The sequence below is a fragment of the Aethalodelphis obliquidens genome, unplaced genomic scaffold, assembly GCF_003676395.1.
Source record: "Aethalodelphis obliquidens isolate GAN/ISIS:26980383/991018 unplaced genomic scaffold, ASM367639v1 scaffold15, whole genome shotgun sequence".
NCBI lineage: Eukaryota > Metazoa > Chordata > Mammalia > Artiodactyla > Delphinidae > Aethalodelphis > Aethalodelphis obliquidens.
Genome location: NW_020837959.1, coordinates 25,952,574 through 25,970,545, shown reverse-complemented (window position 1 = coordinate 25,970,545; position 17,972 = coordinate 25,952,574).

Genomic DNA, 17,972 nt, shown 5'->3' with positions numbered 1-17,972 from the left:
CATCAGTTCATGAGGTATATTTTCTTTTTTGTAAATTCCACAAGGGCATAGTGTTGCCAAATTTCCTACCATTACGAAATAGAGGTGGCCTTTCCCTCCAGCCTGCAGTCACTATTTCCTCACAATCCCTCAAGCCCAGAGAACTTTTGCTCACTGTGAGGTCCAAAAGCCAATGTCACACGTTTGAAATTTTTGTTATAATGACATCCCAATTCAGGTGCCAAACTCTGTTCTGTTTTATCTGTTGCTGTAAACAAAGCATCCCGCAAGCTAATGGCTTCACACAGCCCTTTTATTTTGCTCAGGATTTTCTGACCTAGGCTCGGTGGATGGTTTGTCTGTAATCCATTTGTGACATCAGCTGAGGCATTTAGAGCTAGAGCATCCACTTATAAGGCGGCTTCCTCAGCCCCATATTTGATTGTTCCTTGGCCTCTCTCTCCCCGTGCAGGGTCTCACCCTCCAGCATCTCTTCACGTGACTTGAGCTTCCACAGCATGGTGGCCTCAAGGTGGTCAGACTTCTTACATGGTGGCTCAGGGCTCCCACATAGAGTGTTCCAAAGGTCTGGGAAGCAGTTGCCAGGCTTCTTATCTCCTAGTCTCAGAAGTGCCAGAAAAACCCAGCTGCCTTATTCTACTCATCAATCAGTGCGCCAAGGCCAGTCCCGGTTCAAGGAGAGGGGAATTAGCCTGTGACTCTCAATAGGAGGAATTTGGGGGTTGAGAGGTTGTGGCTGTCGACTCAGTTTTAGAATTTTATTCATGCTAAAGGTATTCGGGCATGATTTACCTTTTATCCCCTCTCCTTGAATATGTCACTATGCTGTGTTGAAAAAAATTTTAGTTTTAGGAATTTGAGGAGTCAATCAGGCAATAGAAACTCTATCTGCTGTAGAGTTTTTAAAGATATCAAAATTTACATGTGTATCCATTGGTTTTGCTCTGATACTAAATTTAAAGGAATGGAAATAGGGTCACTAAAAATATCTGAATCAATTATCACATTTGTTGCTGAATATTCCTAGGCACTGACACACTAGATATTTGCTTAACTGACTAATGAATTTTATGGGGAGTTTGGCTTTTCTTGAATTTCAGAGAAATATGGGACTTGTATCTTAAACCACAGATAGTGTATATTTGGGAAAATGGAGCCAAAAAGAGCAGAAATTTCCACAGTCTTTCTTATATGGCTCTGGCTTAATGGAGAAAAGTGCATGGAAAAGTCATACTTTGGTCTATGTTCCCACAGTCCCACAGTCTGGCTAGTGTCATTTCTGCAACTTCCTGCTGATATAGGAGAATAGGATCTAGGTTGCCCAATAATTAAGACCCGGTGGGAAAGAAGGAAAACTATTCAAAATCCCCATTCTACGTATGTCTGACATTGTTTTGATTTTTAAAATCTTCCTAAAATAAAAAGGGAACAAGATGAAGTTTCTCTCCCAGAACTTGAAGACACTTTTAAAATTATATATAATTATATATTAATTTAAAGAGGACTTCAAGACACATTTCTAACTATAGTAGGAACTTCGAGGTACCTTTTTAACTATAACCAGTAGTTGGAACTATAAAAATTTCTTTCTATTAGGTGTGTGAGATGTCAGGCCTTTCTGAAAAATTGACACCTTTATTTATGTGTGTGTATTAAGACTTTTAAATTTGTTAAAGGAGCATAAAATCAACTTTCTCACTAGGCCAATTTTTCCCCCAAGCCTTCTAAACTTCCTTGTGTAGACAGTTGAATCTTAATCTTACCACAGTCTAGCTTTTACCATTTTCCCAGCAGCCTGATAACTGTTGGCATTAAGCTTTCATTCTCAGGCTTAGAACAGACAGATGCGTCTCTGCCCAGCACACAGGCAGAACTGATGGCGGTAATGAGATAATGGCTTGATAACATACATATGTTCCTCACTCTTTGAGTATGAGCCTGGGCAAGTATCAGTTATGACAGATTTGGGCCCCTTATCCAAGTTGGGCTAAACCAAGCCAAATATCTTTGGCAATTTTCTCCTACAAGTAAGATATTTCTCATGAAGCAGCTAACTTCTGACTTAGAAATAATTATTTTTAAAAGCGATGTATTTCTGTTTACATATTCAGAAGTAACAGTGAAATGGCAAAACCTTTGAAGAAGCTCTTGCTCATTTGGAAGCTGGATGGTGATCAGACAGACCAAATAAAAAAAGGCATGTTCATGAAAATACAGAGTTTAGAGAAGGCAAACAAGAAGTTTTAATTTTACTAGAGGGAGAAGACGTAGTAAATAAAATTCTGGTTAACAAATTATTACTAGTACTAATGTGTGAAGAGTGAGTTGGTCAGAGTTAGACCACAGAAAACTCCAAAAAAAATTCTGCGCAGAGTCTGGTATTGTCTGTGGTAAATTGTTGTATGTGTCCCCGTTCCCCGCTACTTTTGGTATGGGAGGGATATGTCTGGGTGGTATCTAGAATTTGGAGTTGGAAAATCCTTCAAGTTGATCTAAGGAGTTTAAGACGCTTTGCTCATTGCTCCTGGAGATGGTGACTGAGTCAGGTCTTTTGACCCAGCTCAGTGTGTTTAATACTCCATGCTGACAAGCTGAACCCCACTGTTTTTGTTTTTCCTCAACTACATTTTTGGGATCAGTGATTTTATGAGTCTAGTTATTCAAGAAACACACCTGCTTTTGCTAGGAACCATGCAAACAAGAATGAAGAAGACAATGTTCTGTCCTCAGTGTATACCCTGTAGAGAGATGAACAAGAAACAAAATGTTGAAATACAATAAATTAGTAATACAATAGGAGTACGAAAAAGTGCTATGGGAGTATGAAGAAAAGAAGGTAAAACTGCTTTGAAGATCAAGGACAGTTTCACAGAAGAGGTAACATTTGAATAGGGATTTATAGGTGACTGGGAATTTCCAGGCAAAATAGTAGGAGGACATATTCTAAATAAAGAGGATGGACACTGGAATGGAAGTTTGAAGAAGCCCAGGTTCCAGTCTTGTTCTCAACTCCCAGGAGGAGGCGAGCACAGACAAAGTTTCCATTGTGGGAAAACTAGGCTTGATTGTCTTGGGAAAGAGCAGAGAGGGTAGCTGCTGGCACAATGGAGGGTGTTACCCTGAAATCCATTATTAGGAATACAGCATTCAAGTGGAGTCAGACTAGCGTGAGGAAAAATAGGATTTGCCACTATTCTAAGTATGTGTGAAATTAGACACTGACGGAAAATGGACCAACCATTTAGTAATAAGGAAAAGAAGTTGGGGTCATGGATGAAGAGTAAGGAATGAGGGTACCAGTGGATAAAACATGAGGGTTCCAGAGTAATTTAGTGAGAACAGGAATCTGTTTTTTATTCACACCCTAAGCAGGCAACCAGGCTATAGGTCGTTACTTAAGGGAGCTGCATAATTGGAAATCCTAGAGAATACTCTTGTATGGAAGATGTTCTGAGAGCACGTGCTGGAGTGGGGGGAAAATGAGGCCAAATAGGTAGACAGTGATAAAATCCTGAAAGCTCTTACAGTCCGTGCTAAGGCATTTAGAATTTCTCTGAAGGCGTTTAGAAGCCACTGAGGGATCTTGAGTAGGGAGAGTTGCATTTTAGAAAATTTGCTGGAAGCGGTGTCCAAGATGATTAGGAGTATACACAGTAAACTGGAATACAGGGCTATTCATTAGAAGACTGTATCAATAATTTTGATGCAAGATTATGAGGACCTGAATTAAGACAGTGGCAATAGGGACAGTGAGAAAGAGAAGGATTTGAAATACACTTAGGCACCAAAATAGACATATTATAAAAACGATACGTAAGAGGTGAGAGAGAGTGGAAAATTGAGGTTAATTTTCAGTATTCAGCTTGAGAGAGTGATTAGTCAAGGTACACTAACTGCTGTAACAACTGCAAAGTCTCAGTGCACTTAACCCAATAAAGATTTCTTTTTTTTTCTCATGGCACCGTCCAGTGCACATTGGTAGTGGTGGGCGGGGGTGTCACTGTTTCAAATCATTCCTTCAGGGAACCAAACTCCTTCCATTTCTTGGCTCTGCTATCCTATAGGGCCTCAGAGTCCTCCTCTGAACCTCCATCCAGCTGTTGACACAGAAAGAAAAAGAACACGGAGGATTGTGGGGAGACTTTGAGTCCGTTCATGGAGATTGTATATATCACTTCTGCCACATTCATTGGTCTGAACTTATTCTTATGGCCATACCTACTTGCAAAGGAGCCTGGGAAATGTAGTATCTTTGGATGTCCAAAAGGAGGAGAAAATAAACTTTGCTGAAGATACAAACACAGTGTGCCCTTCCAACCACCAAGAGTGTTTTTCACTATTCTTCTCTCGTATAGAAGATATCATTTTGGCAAGGGAGACAACCTAAAGCCCTGGCTGGTCATTCATCCTGCTCAGGGTGCAGACTCTCCAGATGATTTATAGTGAGAGATGTTGCTTCTCATAGTTCAGTGAGTTGTAGAGTAAAATAACAGATTTTCTACCTGCCTTCCACCCACATACAATGGTGTTGCAGAGCCTAAGTAAGCACAAATAAACACTTCCATTCAGAAAGAGGCAGAATGGGTAGCACTCAGTCACTGGTGTGTAGCAATTCTGAAATTCACTGGGTGGACATTATGAAACATCCCTTATCTTGGAGGTAGGGGAATTTTCTTGATTAGTCCCAATTCTGTGGTCTTGGAGAAGCTCCCTGGTTCGTGACCCCTGGTTCTGTCCTCTAGGAGATTGTTGCCTGTCCGTTTCCTCCTTGACCGCATCTGAAGTAGATGGTGGAGAGTTTGCCTTTCTTAAAGGATGCGCAGCTTTCATAGCGCATTCTTGCTTGAGAGATGTTTGAAGGCTCCCGGAACACTTACATGCGTATTTAGACCAGGTTCATAATTTCTTTGTCAGTACAACTGTCTCAAAAAATAAGGTATATCTCGGAGATATTGTGGGTTTGGTTCCAGACCACTGCAAGAAAGTGGATATCTCACTATAAAGCGAGTCACACAAATTTTTTGGTTTTCCAGTGCATATAAAAGTTATGTTTACAGTATACTACAGTCTATTGTGCAATAACATTATGGCTAAAAAAATGTACCTACCTTCATTAACAAATACTTTATTCCTAAAAAATGCTAACCATCATCTGAGTCTTCAGCAAGTCCTAATATTTTTTGCTGGTAGAAGGTCTTGTCTTGACATTGATGGCTGCTGACTTCTGGTGGCTGCTGAAGGTTGGGGGCCTGTGGCAATTTCTTAAAATAAGACAACAGTGAAGTTTGTCACATTGATTGACTCTTCCTTTCACAAATGATTTCTCTGTCACATGCAATGATGCTTGATAGTATTTGACCTACAGTAGAACTTCTTTCAAAATTGAAGTTAATCGTCTCAAACCTTGCCACTGCTTTATCAACTAAGTTTATGTAATATTCTAAATCCTTTGTTGTCATTTCAACAGTCTTCACAGCATCTTTACCAGGAGTAGATTCCATCTCAAACTTTGCTCATCCATAAGAAGCAACTCTTCGTTCATTAAAGTTTTATCATGAGATGGCAGCAGTTCAGCACATCTTCAGGCTCCAGTTCTAACTCTGGTTCTCTTGCTACTTGTACCATATCTGCAGTTACTTCCTCCACTGAAGTCTTGAATCCCTCAAAGTTATCCATGAGGGTTGGAATCAACTTCTTCCAAATTCCTGTGGATGTTGATATTTTGACCTCTTCCCATGAATCACAAATGTTCTTAATTAAGTCTAGAATGGAAAATCCATTCCAGAGGTTTTCACTTAACTTTTCCCAGATCCATCAGAGGAATCACTATCTATGGCACCTATAGCCTTACAAAATGTATCTCTGAAATAATAAGACTTAAACATTGAAAGCACTGCTTGATCCATGGGCTGCATAATGGATGTTGTATTAACAGACATGAAAACATGAATCTCCTTGTACATGTCCATCAGAGCTCTTGGGTGACCGGGTGCATTGTCAATGAACACTAATATTTGAGAGAATTTTCTTCTGAGCAGTAGGTCTCAACAGCGGGCTTCAAATATTCACTAAACCGTTTTGTAAACAGGTGTGCTGTCATCCAGGCTTTGTTCTTCCATTTACAGAACACAGGCAGAGTATATTTAGCATATTTCTTAAGGGCCCTAGGATTTTCAGAATGGTAAATGAGCACTGGCTTCAACTTCAAGTCGTCAGCTGCATTAGTCCCTAACAGGAGAGTCAGCCTGTCCTTGGGAGCTTTGAAGCCAGGCGCTGGCTTCTCCCCTCTAGCTGTGAAAGTCCTAGATGGCACCTTCTTCTGATATAAGGTTGTTTCATTGACACTGAAAATCTGTTGTTCAGTGTAGCCACCTTCGTTAATGATCTTAGCTAGATCTTCTGGATAAATCACTGCAGCTTCTACATCAACACTTGCTGCTTCACCTTGCATTTTTATATTATAGAGACAGCTTCTTTCCTTTAAATCTCATGAGCCAACCTCAGCTAGGTTCAAACTTTTCTTCTCCAGCCTTCATAGAACTGAAGACGGTTAGGGCTTGCGCTGGATTAGGCTTTGGCTTAAGGGAATGTTGTGGCTGGTTTGATCTTCTATCCAGACCACTAAAACTTGCTCTGTATCAGCAATAAGGCTGTTTTGCTTTCTTATCGTTCATGTATTCACTTGAGCAGTGCTTTTGATTCCCTTCGAGAACTTTTCCTTTGTATTCCTGACTTGGCTAACTGGAGAAAGGGGCCTAGCTTTCAGCCTGTTTTGGCTTTTTGACATGCCTTCCTTCCTAAGCTTAGTCATTTCTGGCTTTTGATTTAAAGTGAGAGGCAGTGCTCAAGTTTCACCTGAACACTTAGAGAACATTGTAGGGTTATTAACTGGCCTAATTTCAATATTGTTGTGTCTCAGGGAATAGGCAGGTCCAAAAAGAGGGAGGGCCAGTCAGCGGAGCAGCCGGAGCACATAAGCATTTATCAATTCAGTGTGCTGTCTTATACGAGCGCGGTTTGTGGAGGCCCAAAACAATTATAATATTAAGATCAGAGATCACAGATCATCATAATAAACATAATAATAACGAAAAGTTTGAAATACTGTGGGAATTACCAAAATGTGACACAGAGACACAAAGTGAGCAAATACTGTTTAAAAAAACGGCACCAATAGACTAGCTGGAAGCAGGGTTGCCACAAACCTTCAAGTTGTAAAAAATGCAATACCTACAAAGTGCAAAAAACGAGGTATGCCAGTAGTCGGCTCCTGATCTGACTGTTTCCAGTCAGTTCCATGTACCAATAACCACACTCTTTCCTAGTTCTTTTCATATTTCTCTCTCAACATGATAGAGGCAACCTGAGGCTCTCCGCAACAATAAGCATGGGGACGAGGTTAGGACCCTTATTCAATCTTTGCCACAAGGTTGAGTTATTTTGTTTCACTGAGAAGTTTTACTGAACAGTTTTTGCTGGAAGCTTTTATCAAGCTTTCATTACTAGTGATCTAGTAGCAGTGGGCTTTTATAAACTTCTGTACGTTCTTGTTTTTTAGTTTCTTTCTTGAAACAAGGCAATTCTTTTTAAAGCTCCTCTCCTTCCTGTAATACCTTGCCTGAGGAAGTCAGTAACAGGTAACACACAACATTCTGATTCTTGCCAGCTCTGTCTCCTAGATGCTGAGATTTTGTTGTCATGTGGAGAACAGACAACAGTTTTATTAAATATTTTGGCGTTGTATAACATATAGTACCGTCTTTTCAGAACCTGTGACAGCTGCTTCTTTACTGCTTGCTTTCCAACCGATAGGTCAATGCCATGCATTTTTTTGGTGTTTGTTATCTGAGTTCCTTACTTCAAGATACCATTTTAGTTGGGAAGGTAAGCCTTTATAATTCTCCCAAACCATGTATCAGTCTGCTAAGAGTCTGCCATAGGGGAAGGCTTTATTCTAAGTCATTCAGGGACCTATGCTGTTTCCTTTTAGTTCCTCTTCATCCTAGAGCTTCTGAGTCTTCCCCTGGAGAGAGAGTGTGAAGGATTAAGATCTGCAAGTAGCATATGTCATTTTAATCCACATTCTGTTGGTAGAGTCAGTCACATGACCATACCTAACTGCAAAAGATACTGGGAAATATTTTCTATCTATGTGCAAGGAGAAAAAGAAAGGATTTGCCACAGCTCACCTGGTAGATGAATAGAGGATACTAGTTACTTTGATGAGAAGTATTGGGTGCAGCAGGTTTTAGATATATATGTTTGGGGGAAGAGAGTGAGTTAGGAAGAGATGGTGGTTTGATGTAAACCTGTTGATTTTTGAGATGTCTCATTCATCCAATGGGAGAATGCAGGAAGTGATTATAAACATTAATATGGAGCTCAGACTAAAGGTATAAGTTTTAGAAATAAGTTTGGTAGTGCTTTACATACAGGTCACTAGCTACACGCTCAGCATAATTTTACCATGTCTATTGCTTCTCAACCTCCAACTCTTTCTCACTCTCAGACTACTTCTCTGCCCACCCCCAATTCTTTTTTTCCACTTTATGCTTTCTCTTTCTTCTTCTCTCACATTTTTACTCTTCCTTTTTTCTCACCTTCTCCTTTATTCTTTTCATTCTGCTAGTACTCTTTATTTGAAGTGTCTGAAACTTTGTATTTTAACAATTAGAATTTTAAACAATAGAAGTTTTAAATTAACTATACCATTACAAATAGATGCATTCATTTTAATAGTAGCCTAGAAAATCCATAGACATTGATTACTACCACATGTATTTATATTTGAATTGGCAAAACATTTTCTCAAAAAACCTGGGTAGCAACTCTGGATTTCATTTTTCTAAATGTATAATACTGATATATTTCCAAGTTGGTGTCCAATACAGTTAATCTCCAGAGTTTTTCCAGTTTGCTCTAACTGTAGCAGATGTCTGCATATTCTCCTTATGTCTCATTGCAATAGACATACAAGAAAGATAAACTTTATATTTGGTTTTGTCTACTTAATAAACGGTTACAGAAGTTATCATGGCCAGACTTATTATTATGGTCTTTAGAAGTGACTTAAAGAAATACCTTTTAGGGCTTCCCTGGTGGCGCAGTGGTTGAGAGTCCGCCTGCCGATACAGGGGACATGGGTTCGTGCCCCGGTCCGGGAAGATCCCACATGCCGCGGAGAGGCTGGGCCCGTGAGCCGTGGCCGCTGAGCCTGCGCGTCCGGAGCCTGTGCTCCGCAACGGGAAAGGCCGCAACAGTGAGAGGCCCGTGTACCACTAAAAAAAAAAAATATATACCTTTTAGTAAGTTATATGTAGCTGAGTGAACTACTGATTCTGTGAAAGGAACACAAAGGGCAATTGGAATAGAAAAAAGACAATGGTGTTTCAGGGTGTCACTAATAATGCCAAGGATTTATATTGAAAGAAACTATGGTATGGACATCTAATCAACATCATGTGGAGTCCATACTAATAGTAAGGAAAGTATTATTTGTCTCACAAATGGAAAGAAAACTTCTCGTCGTCAGAATGTCACACATGAAGTTGAAATGAGTCATCTGTGTATGTTGCCTCACCATCTGTGAAGAACCTGAGATGGAAGCCTAAAGATAGTCTAGTTTTGAGGTGTTGTCGGAGGACTATGTGTATCTTCACATAAAAATCTTTTGGGGGTACTTTTCTCTCCGTCACTTCATGTTAAGGCCTTTGTGGTATCACTTGGAAGAAATCTAATCTAAAGACAGGACTTTCTTCACTCCATTGCTTTTCTGAAGCATCAATGTAAAGAGATGAACCAAGTTAAAATTTGTGTTATTTAAAGGAGTGTTAAAGTTACTTGAAATATTGTGTGTGCTTCCTACTTTCAGCAGTAGGGATGTCTTACATATTCTAAAAAATCCTCACACTGAAAAATATGTAGGTGCTGGATAAGCAGCAACAAGAGCAAAACCACTTTTAATGTATTGCTTACGCCACATAAAAGGAAGAGAACCTTCTTAGGAACATAAAAAAGAGAAAAGAAAGTCTAGTAAAATATAGTAAACATAAATTAACTAACTGAAACAAGAGTGGTGGGTAAAAGAAGCTCAGACTAACTTGGCAGCAAATGTCAAAGTCAAGGATATTGATGGCAATGCAACATAATGAGAGAAACCAAATGGACCTGTAAGGAGAGCAGCTGAACTTAAGACCTTCATATAATCCTGGGCCCCTTGAAGGAACTGTGCCTCCAGTGAAAATGTGGCCATAAAAAAAATCTGCTTGCTCATAGCAAAAATGAAACTTGCTTGTCTCTATCTAGGCTCTCAGGAAAATTAGAACTTGTTATCTACTCTCCAATGGGCCTGGAGTCCAAGTGTGTATTACCAGGGTAATTCACAAACCCCAAGCTAATACACTAAATAAATGTCAATCCAGATAAGTAAGGTAATCTGACATCCGGTAGAAGCAAACACAAGTCTCTTTCTAGAAAAGGATCCTAGACCCAGAGTTCCACAGATTAAAATTTAAAAATCAAATCAATTACTACCACAAAAAAGAGGAAACAAGTGACAAGAGTTAGGAAAAATAATAAATTTATGCCCTCAAGGACTTCAGATATAGGAATTTTCTGAAATATAACCATGTTTAACATATTACATAAATAAAAGATGAAATTGGAAAAATAAGAATACATTAAAATGTTAAAAAGACCAAAATACAGAAATAAAATGCGATTGTTGAAATTATGACAAATTTCCACTCATGGTAATGGCTGACTAGATAATTTTACCAACTCTTACAGTGAGCAAAGGAGCAAAAATAAGACTTCCTGTGTTCTTAAGACTTCTTAATGGAAGCAATGGAAACTAGAGTACAAGAGGTGATGGTCAAGATTCATTTTTCCCATATGGATAGCAAGTTGAGAAGATTATCCTTTCCCCATTGAATTACCTTGACATCTTGTTGAAAATCAACTGGCCATATAACTGGGTTTATTTATAAACCCTCTATTCTGTGTCAGTGATCTGTTTTATTTATCCTATGTCAAAACTACAGTCTTTATTATTGTAGCTTTATAGTTGTTCTTGAAGTTAGGTAGTGTAAATCCTTCAGTTTTGTTCTTCTGTTTGAAAATTATTTTTGCTATTTTAAAGCCTTTGCATTTCCATTCAAAGTTTGAATCAGCTTATAAATTGCTCTTCAAAAAGGCTGCCAGAATTTTTATTTGAATGAGCCTAAGTGTACAGATCAATTTGGGGAAATTGACCTCTGAACAATAGAGTTTTCCAATTCGTAAACATGGTTTATCTCTTCATTTATTTACGTCTTCTCTAATTTCTCTTAACAATGTTTTTTAGGTTTTCAGTGTTTAAGTCTTGCACAGTTTTATTAAATTTATTCCTAAGTACAGTATTTGATGTTTTAAAAAATGGCCTATAAACAGAATAGCTTTTAAAATTTATATTTTCTAATCATTTGCTTTTAGAACAGAGAAATGCAATTACTTCTTTTTATTGTTCTTGTGTCCTGAGACCTTGCTAAACTTATGAGTTATAGTATATGCTTTGTAGATTTCTTAGGATTTTCTACATAGATAATTATTGTCAATAAATGGAGCAGTTTTCTTTTTAATTTTTTTTTTTTTTTTACCTTATTACATTGAATAGGAATTCCAATACAATGGTGAAAAGAAGTGGTGAGAACAGACATTCTTCCTTTCCTTTGCCCCAGAATCTTAGGTGGGGAAGCATTCAGTATTTCCCCACTAATTGTGATGTTAACTGTAGGCTTTCTGAAAAGGTCCTTTATCACACTGAGAAAGTTTCCATCTATTCTTAGGTTGCTGAGAGTTTTTGTCAAGAATGGATTTTGAATTTTGTCAAATGCTTTCTCTGCATATATTTCAGATTATATGTATGGTTTTTCTTGTCTGGTCTGTTGACATAATAAAATACAGTGATTGCATATTGAATGTTGAACCAACTTTGCATTACTATGATGAACCCCACTTGGTCATGATGTATTATCCATTTTACATATTCAGGGATTTCATTGCTAATATTTTGTTAAGGATATTTGTATCTATGTTTCTGAAGGATAAACTACTCCCCTATCGAAAGCCAAGTCAACTTGTATCATAAAAGTCCTTTTTACTCCTAAAGCTAACCTATCATTAGGAGTAGTTTGCTTCATGAAATAGAGAGCTAACTGAATCTGGAATATTCAAACAGGGGTTATATGAAAAATTGAGCAAAAAGTAGTTATTTAGCACATGGAGTATGTAACACATAGTGCTAATAGAAAGCACTGTTTTAGTTAGATGAAAACTAGATTGGATGTACTATGTATTTATCACTTCAAATTGTATCTGAAGGTATGACTGTTTCATTCTTGTAATCAACAAAATATATTTTTGGTACTTGTCAGAGGATTTAACCTTGACCCTATGCCACTAAAACTTATTAAAAGTTTTACTGAGAGAAATTGTATTTATTTATTGTTTTTTAAAGAGTATGCAGTTCACGCATACCTTCACAGGTTGTTTGAAAATAGACCAGGGACAGTATAGCGTTGTGTTTACAAGTACATGTTCTGGGGTTACATTGCTGAGGTTTGAATATGAACTCTGCTGCTTTCTTACCTATGTGATCTTAGGCAAAATACTTAAATTTTCTGTATTTCAGTTCCCTAAAAAATGAGGATGAGAATAATACTTCTCATAGGGTTGTTATATTCAGTGTGTAATGCATGATAAGTGCTGAGAAAGTTTCTGACACAGAGAAAATATTTAAAATGTCAGCTATTGTAACCAGAGACCTCGATTCCTGAGTCCAATTATGTTCTTATTTCATAGACCTGTTTTCCATTACACCATCACTTTGCAGGAAGGTTCACTAAAAGAAAGTCTTATAAAATTCTTATTATGACCAGGTAATGACATTATCTCCATTTTATAGATGAGGAAACAGATGCTTAGAGAGTTCTGTAGTTTGTCCAAGGCCATTTCATCTAATAAGCACTCATACCCAGACCTGCATGATTCCAAGCCCTGCTTTTAACCACTCGGCCATGTTTTATTTGGCCTGATCAACCTCAAGCATGACCAAGCATAGACTGGCTTGTAATGCAACTACAAGTAATCATTATACTCCTTTTTGTGGTTCGTATTTATTTCCTTATGACTGGGGGGTGTGCTTAGCTCTTCTGCTCAAGGTTACAACACAAATTTCATGGGGTTTCGATGAGCTAATGTCAGCACAAACTTACTTTGACAGGTAGAAATAAAATGATAACTGCTGTTATCACTGTCACGATTGCCCTGATAATTAATAATTGTGATAGTAATGGTACTGGTAGAATCATATGCATGGGAAACCCCATGAAAAGGCACTAGTTTTTTCTCCATTGTCAGATAAGAATCTCTCCTGTTTTAAACATCTGCAATGTCGGACGACCCACTGCCTGGTTTGCTCAGGGGTTAAGGGGTTCCCCGTGTTGACTAAAAAAAAGTGAACAACCTGAAGTTGAGAATTATGTTTTATTAGGTGGGCATTCTTAGGACTTCAAGCCCGGGAGACAGCATCTCAAATAACTGAGAAAACTGGTTCTAGGAGTTGAGGGAGATGCCAACAAAGGGCAGGTAGTCGGAACGTCAAACGATTATTGTTAATTATAGAAAACTAGATATCTCAAGTGAAGGAATTTAGCACTTTTCTATATATGGGAAGATGCAAGAATCTGGGCTCACTGAAATCATTCCTTCGTTATGCACCTCAGCTCTCTGGGGCCAGTATCCTGTGTTTTCTGTCTTTCTTTTTCTTTAATGTATTTTTTTATTGAAGTATAGTTGATTTACAATGTTGTGTTAATTTCTGCTGTACAGCAAAGTGATTCAGTTATACACATACATGCATTCTTTTTTATATTCTTTTCCGTTATGCTTTATCCCAGGGTATTGAATATAGTTCTCTGTGCTATACAGTAGGACTTTGTTGTTTATCCATTCTATACGATGGCTGGGAGTTTAGGGTTAGTAGCATCCTGTGTTTTCTCATCCTGAGGTTCCTCAGGCTGTACCATCGGGGGTGACTGCAGTCTGATGACTGCTAGGTGGCGGGCGTTCTTTGTTTGCATCCTGAGTTCCATCAGGGCTCACCATTGGGGTGGCTGTAATGTGATGGCTGATGGCTGCAACATCCTTCGTTTACTGATATGGCAGGCAATATTTTATTTCTCATCCGGATGGGACTTTTATTGTTAAAACTGGGAAAGTCCTGGGCAAACTGGAACAAGTTGCTCACCCTATTGATAAACCCTAACCTATCCTGACTAGCTTTTGCCTTCTGTCGTTGCTCTATCTCCTGGGTAGAGGCAGAGACAGAGGTCACCACTTTTAGGAAATAACAGTCCTTCACATATCTGAAGACTGCTTCATGTCATTCTCAATTTTTCTCCTAGGTTAACCAACAGGTTTTTACCAAGGACTCACTTTACCTGGTGTATTGTATCAATATTCACTGCTCTGAGGGCTGCAGACTAAATGGGATGCAAAATCACTGCCCTGAGGGAACTAAAAAAGGTGGTTCTTTTTGCCTTTGCCCATCAGCCTTGTTTTCCAACTCTTTAATTATCTGTATTGATTTGCTTTGAACATCCTGCAAATTCACCATGCCTTTTGTAATTGGTGGAGACCAGAAATGTACGAAATACTCAACTTCTAGGTGACGGTTCCATGCTGCATAGAGTAAGATCCCATAGGGGCTCTGAGGACCCTACTTCTACTTTTATATTCAACTGTCTTGTCTGCTTTAAAACTATTTTAAGTCATCACCATATTGTAGCAGATTCTGGCTCGCCCTGAAGCTCTTATGCCACTGGCAGTGGAGCTAATCAGTACCTAAGATGGAATTCTTCACCACAAGCATCAGGGTTGTCCATAAACTACTCTGCTTTGTATTAATCTCAGTGGTTTGAAATATAAAAATTATACTTGATCTGGTGTTTACAAATAGTTTTCACAACAAAAAATGAAATGCATATCTTCCATAATTCTAACCATCAACTGTCTCTAATTTGCCATCTGCCTTTTATTAAATTGCATTTGGACTACTTTCTCTAGAAAAAAAAAAAATTCTACCCTTGCCAATTACCCTCCTATACATATTAGTTTAGGAATTCAGACCCATGTCATAGTGACCTTATTCCTTGATTTGAATCTTTTTACCATTTAAACACAGACAATATTTCCTTGAAACAGGTGTTTAGAAATATCTGGGGAACTCCAACGGCTTACAAAGAAACGAGTTCACTTTGTGTTTCTATCTTAGGCCCTGGAAATACTTAACCATTTAGCATTTTGTTTTTGAAATACAGTATCATTTATGGTCTAGACACCACAGACAGCTGTTCAAATTCAATTCAAATGGGCCTCGTTTCTGCAGTATTTATTTAGCATGTCTAGCTAAATCTCTGAGTAATCTTGCCTGAGTCCTTAAACAGGGATTAGAAAGTACCAATTGTTGATTTTTCTTTTCTTTTAAGGTACATACTAACGAGAAATTTTCTATAAAAGTTTGGTTATTACCTTTAAGCAAATAATTCTCAATTTTTTAAAAAAATTTGTTTTTCTTTATATGGCAGCCAGTCAGTGTGGCCAAACATTTAGGGAAAATTAACAATAAATGTATTAAATGGAAGTTTACCTTGACATATAATCTCTTTGAAAAGTAAAGGCTTAGATTCCTCTCCTCCCTGTTGACAACATTGTATGTAGCCACACTGGAAATTATAGCTGCTTTCATGTTTGAGAAAACTGGAACATTTGAATTACAAACATATATTTAAAAAAACATGTGTTTTCTGTTCTACTCATTGATACATATTTGTGTAAATTTCATTTGGCCTGGCAATATCATTAAATTCCAGAAGTTTTCTCTTTATTATGGGTCACTAGGTAATTCATCAAAAGAATAGTAAAAATTTGGATATGTTGCTTTATCATATAACCATGAAAGTTTCTGAGTGGTGTTATGTTCAAGAACAGTTTTTAGGTTAATTTATACTTGCTTCTAAAGCATTGGGAACTGTAAAATTATACATGTATTATAATAAGGCTGTTTCATGTATTTGGATAGAGGCTTATAACTGCCACCTTTCCGTTAGTATGAGTGAGAAGAGAGTCAGTTCATTGCTTTGCAATGCTAGCACATGTTTTGGTTTTGTTTTGAAATAATTGTTTTTACTTGGAATTAGGCAAGCATAGCCATTTCATGTCTCCTGTGCATTGAAGGGCAAATTCCTTACCTCTGATGTCCTTAGATTTTCCCTAGTGGTTTTTGCTCCTCGTTGGAGAAAAGCAAGTAATTAATTCTGACTACTATGATTGGTTCCACACATTTGCACTAATGCTCCCATGTATTGTTTTGAAATGTCATAACTTACATTGAGTAAAAGTCACCCTTTTCATTGTAGAGTCCTGTGAGTTTTGACAAATACATACAGTCATGTAACCAACACCACAATCAAGATATAGAACAATTCCATTATCATCCTAGTTATTTTTGAAGTGTAAATAGAAAGAAGTTCAGTGTTTCATGTATGCAGTTCAGATATATTTGGGCTGACTGGGTCAGGTACACAAACAAGGATAAAGAAACCCAATGGATTAATGTACCCACTTTCTGGTTATACTAACCAAGGGGCTATAATGATGATAATGATGGTTATAAATCACTAATTATGTGCCACACCCTGTGTTAAGCACTTTATATGCATATTGCCTTCAACCTTATCAATAATCTGAGCCTTCATATACATTTTTTCTTTTTTTTGAATTTTATTTTATTTATTTATTTTATACAGCAGGTTCTTATTAGTTATCCATTTTACACATATTAGTATATAAATGTCAATCCCAATCTCCCAATTCATCCCACCACCATGTTCCCCCCGCCCCGCCCCTTTCACTCCTTTGTGTCCATACGTTTGTTCTCTACATCTGTGTCTCAACTTCTGCCCAGCAAACCAGTTCATCTGTACCATTTTTCTAGGTTCCACATATATGTGTTAATATACGATATTTATTTTTCTCCTCTGACTTACTTCACTCTGTATGACAGTCTCTAGATCCATCCACGTCTCTACAAATGACCCAATTTCGTTCCTTTATATGGCTGAGCAATATTCCATTGTATATATATTTACCACATCTTCTTTATCCATTCGTCTGTCGCTGGGTATTTAGGTTGCTTCCATGACCTGGCTATTGTGAATAGTGCTGCAATGAACATTGGGGTGCATGTGTCTTTTTGAATTATGGTTTTCTCTGGGTATATGCCCAGTTGTGGGATTGCTGGGTCTCATGGTAGTTCTATTTTTAGATTTTTAAGGAACCTCCATACTGTTCTCCATAGTGACTGTATCAATTTACATTCCCACCAACAGTGCAAGAGGGTTCCCTTTTCTCCACACCCGCTCCAGCATCAGATTTTCTGATGATGCCCCTTCTAGCTGGTGTGAGGTGATCCCTCATTGTAGTTTCAATATGCATTTCTCTAATAATTAGTGATGTTGAGCAGCTTTTCATGTGCTTTGTGGACATCTGTATGTCTTCTTTGGAGAAATGTCTATTTAGGTCTTCTGACCATTTCTGGATTGGGTTGTTTGTTTTTTATGGTATTGAGCTTCATGATCTGTTTATATACTTTGGAGATTAATCCTTTGTCCGTTGATCCGTTTGCAAATAGTTTCTCCCATTCTGAGGGTTGTCTTTTCGTCTTGTTTGTAGTTTCCTTTGCTTTGCAAAAGCTTTTAAGTTTCATTAGGTCCCATTTGTTTATTTTTGTTTTTATTTCCATTACTCTAGGAAGTGGATCAGAAAAGATCTTGCTGTGATTTATGTCAAAGAATGTTCTTCCTATGTTTTCCTCTAAGAGTTTTATAGTGTCCTTTCTTACATTTAGGTCTCTAATCCATTTTGAGTTTATT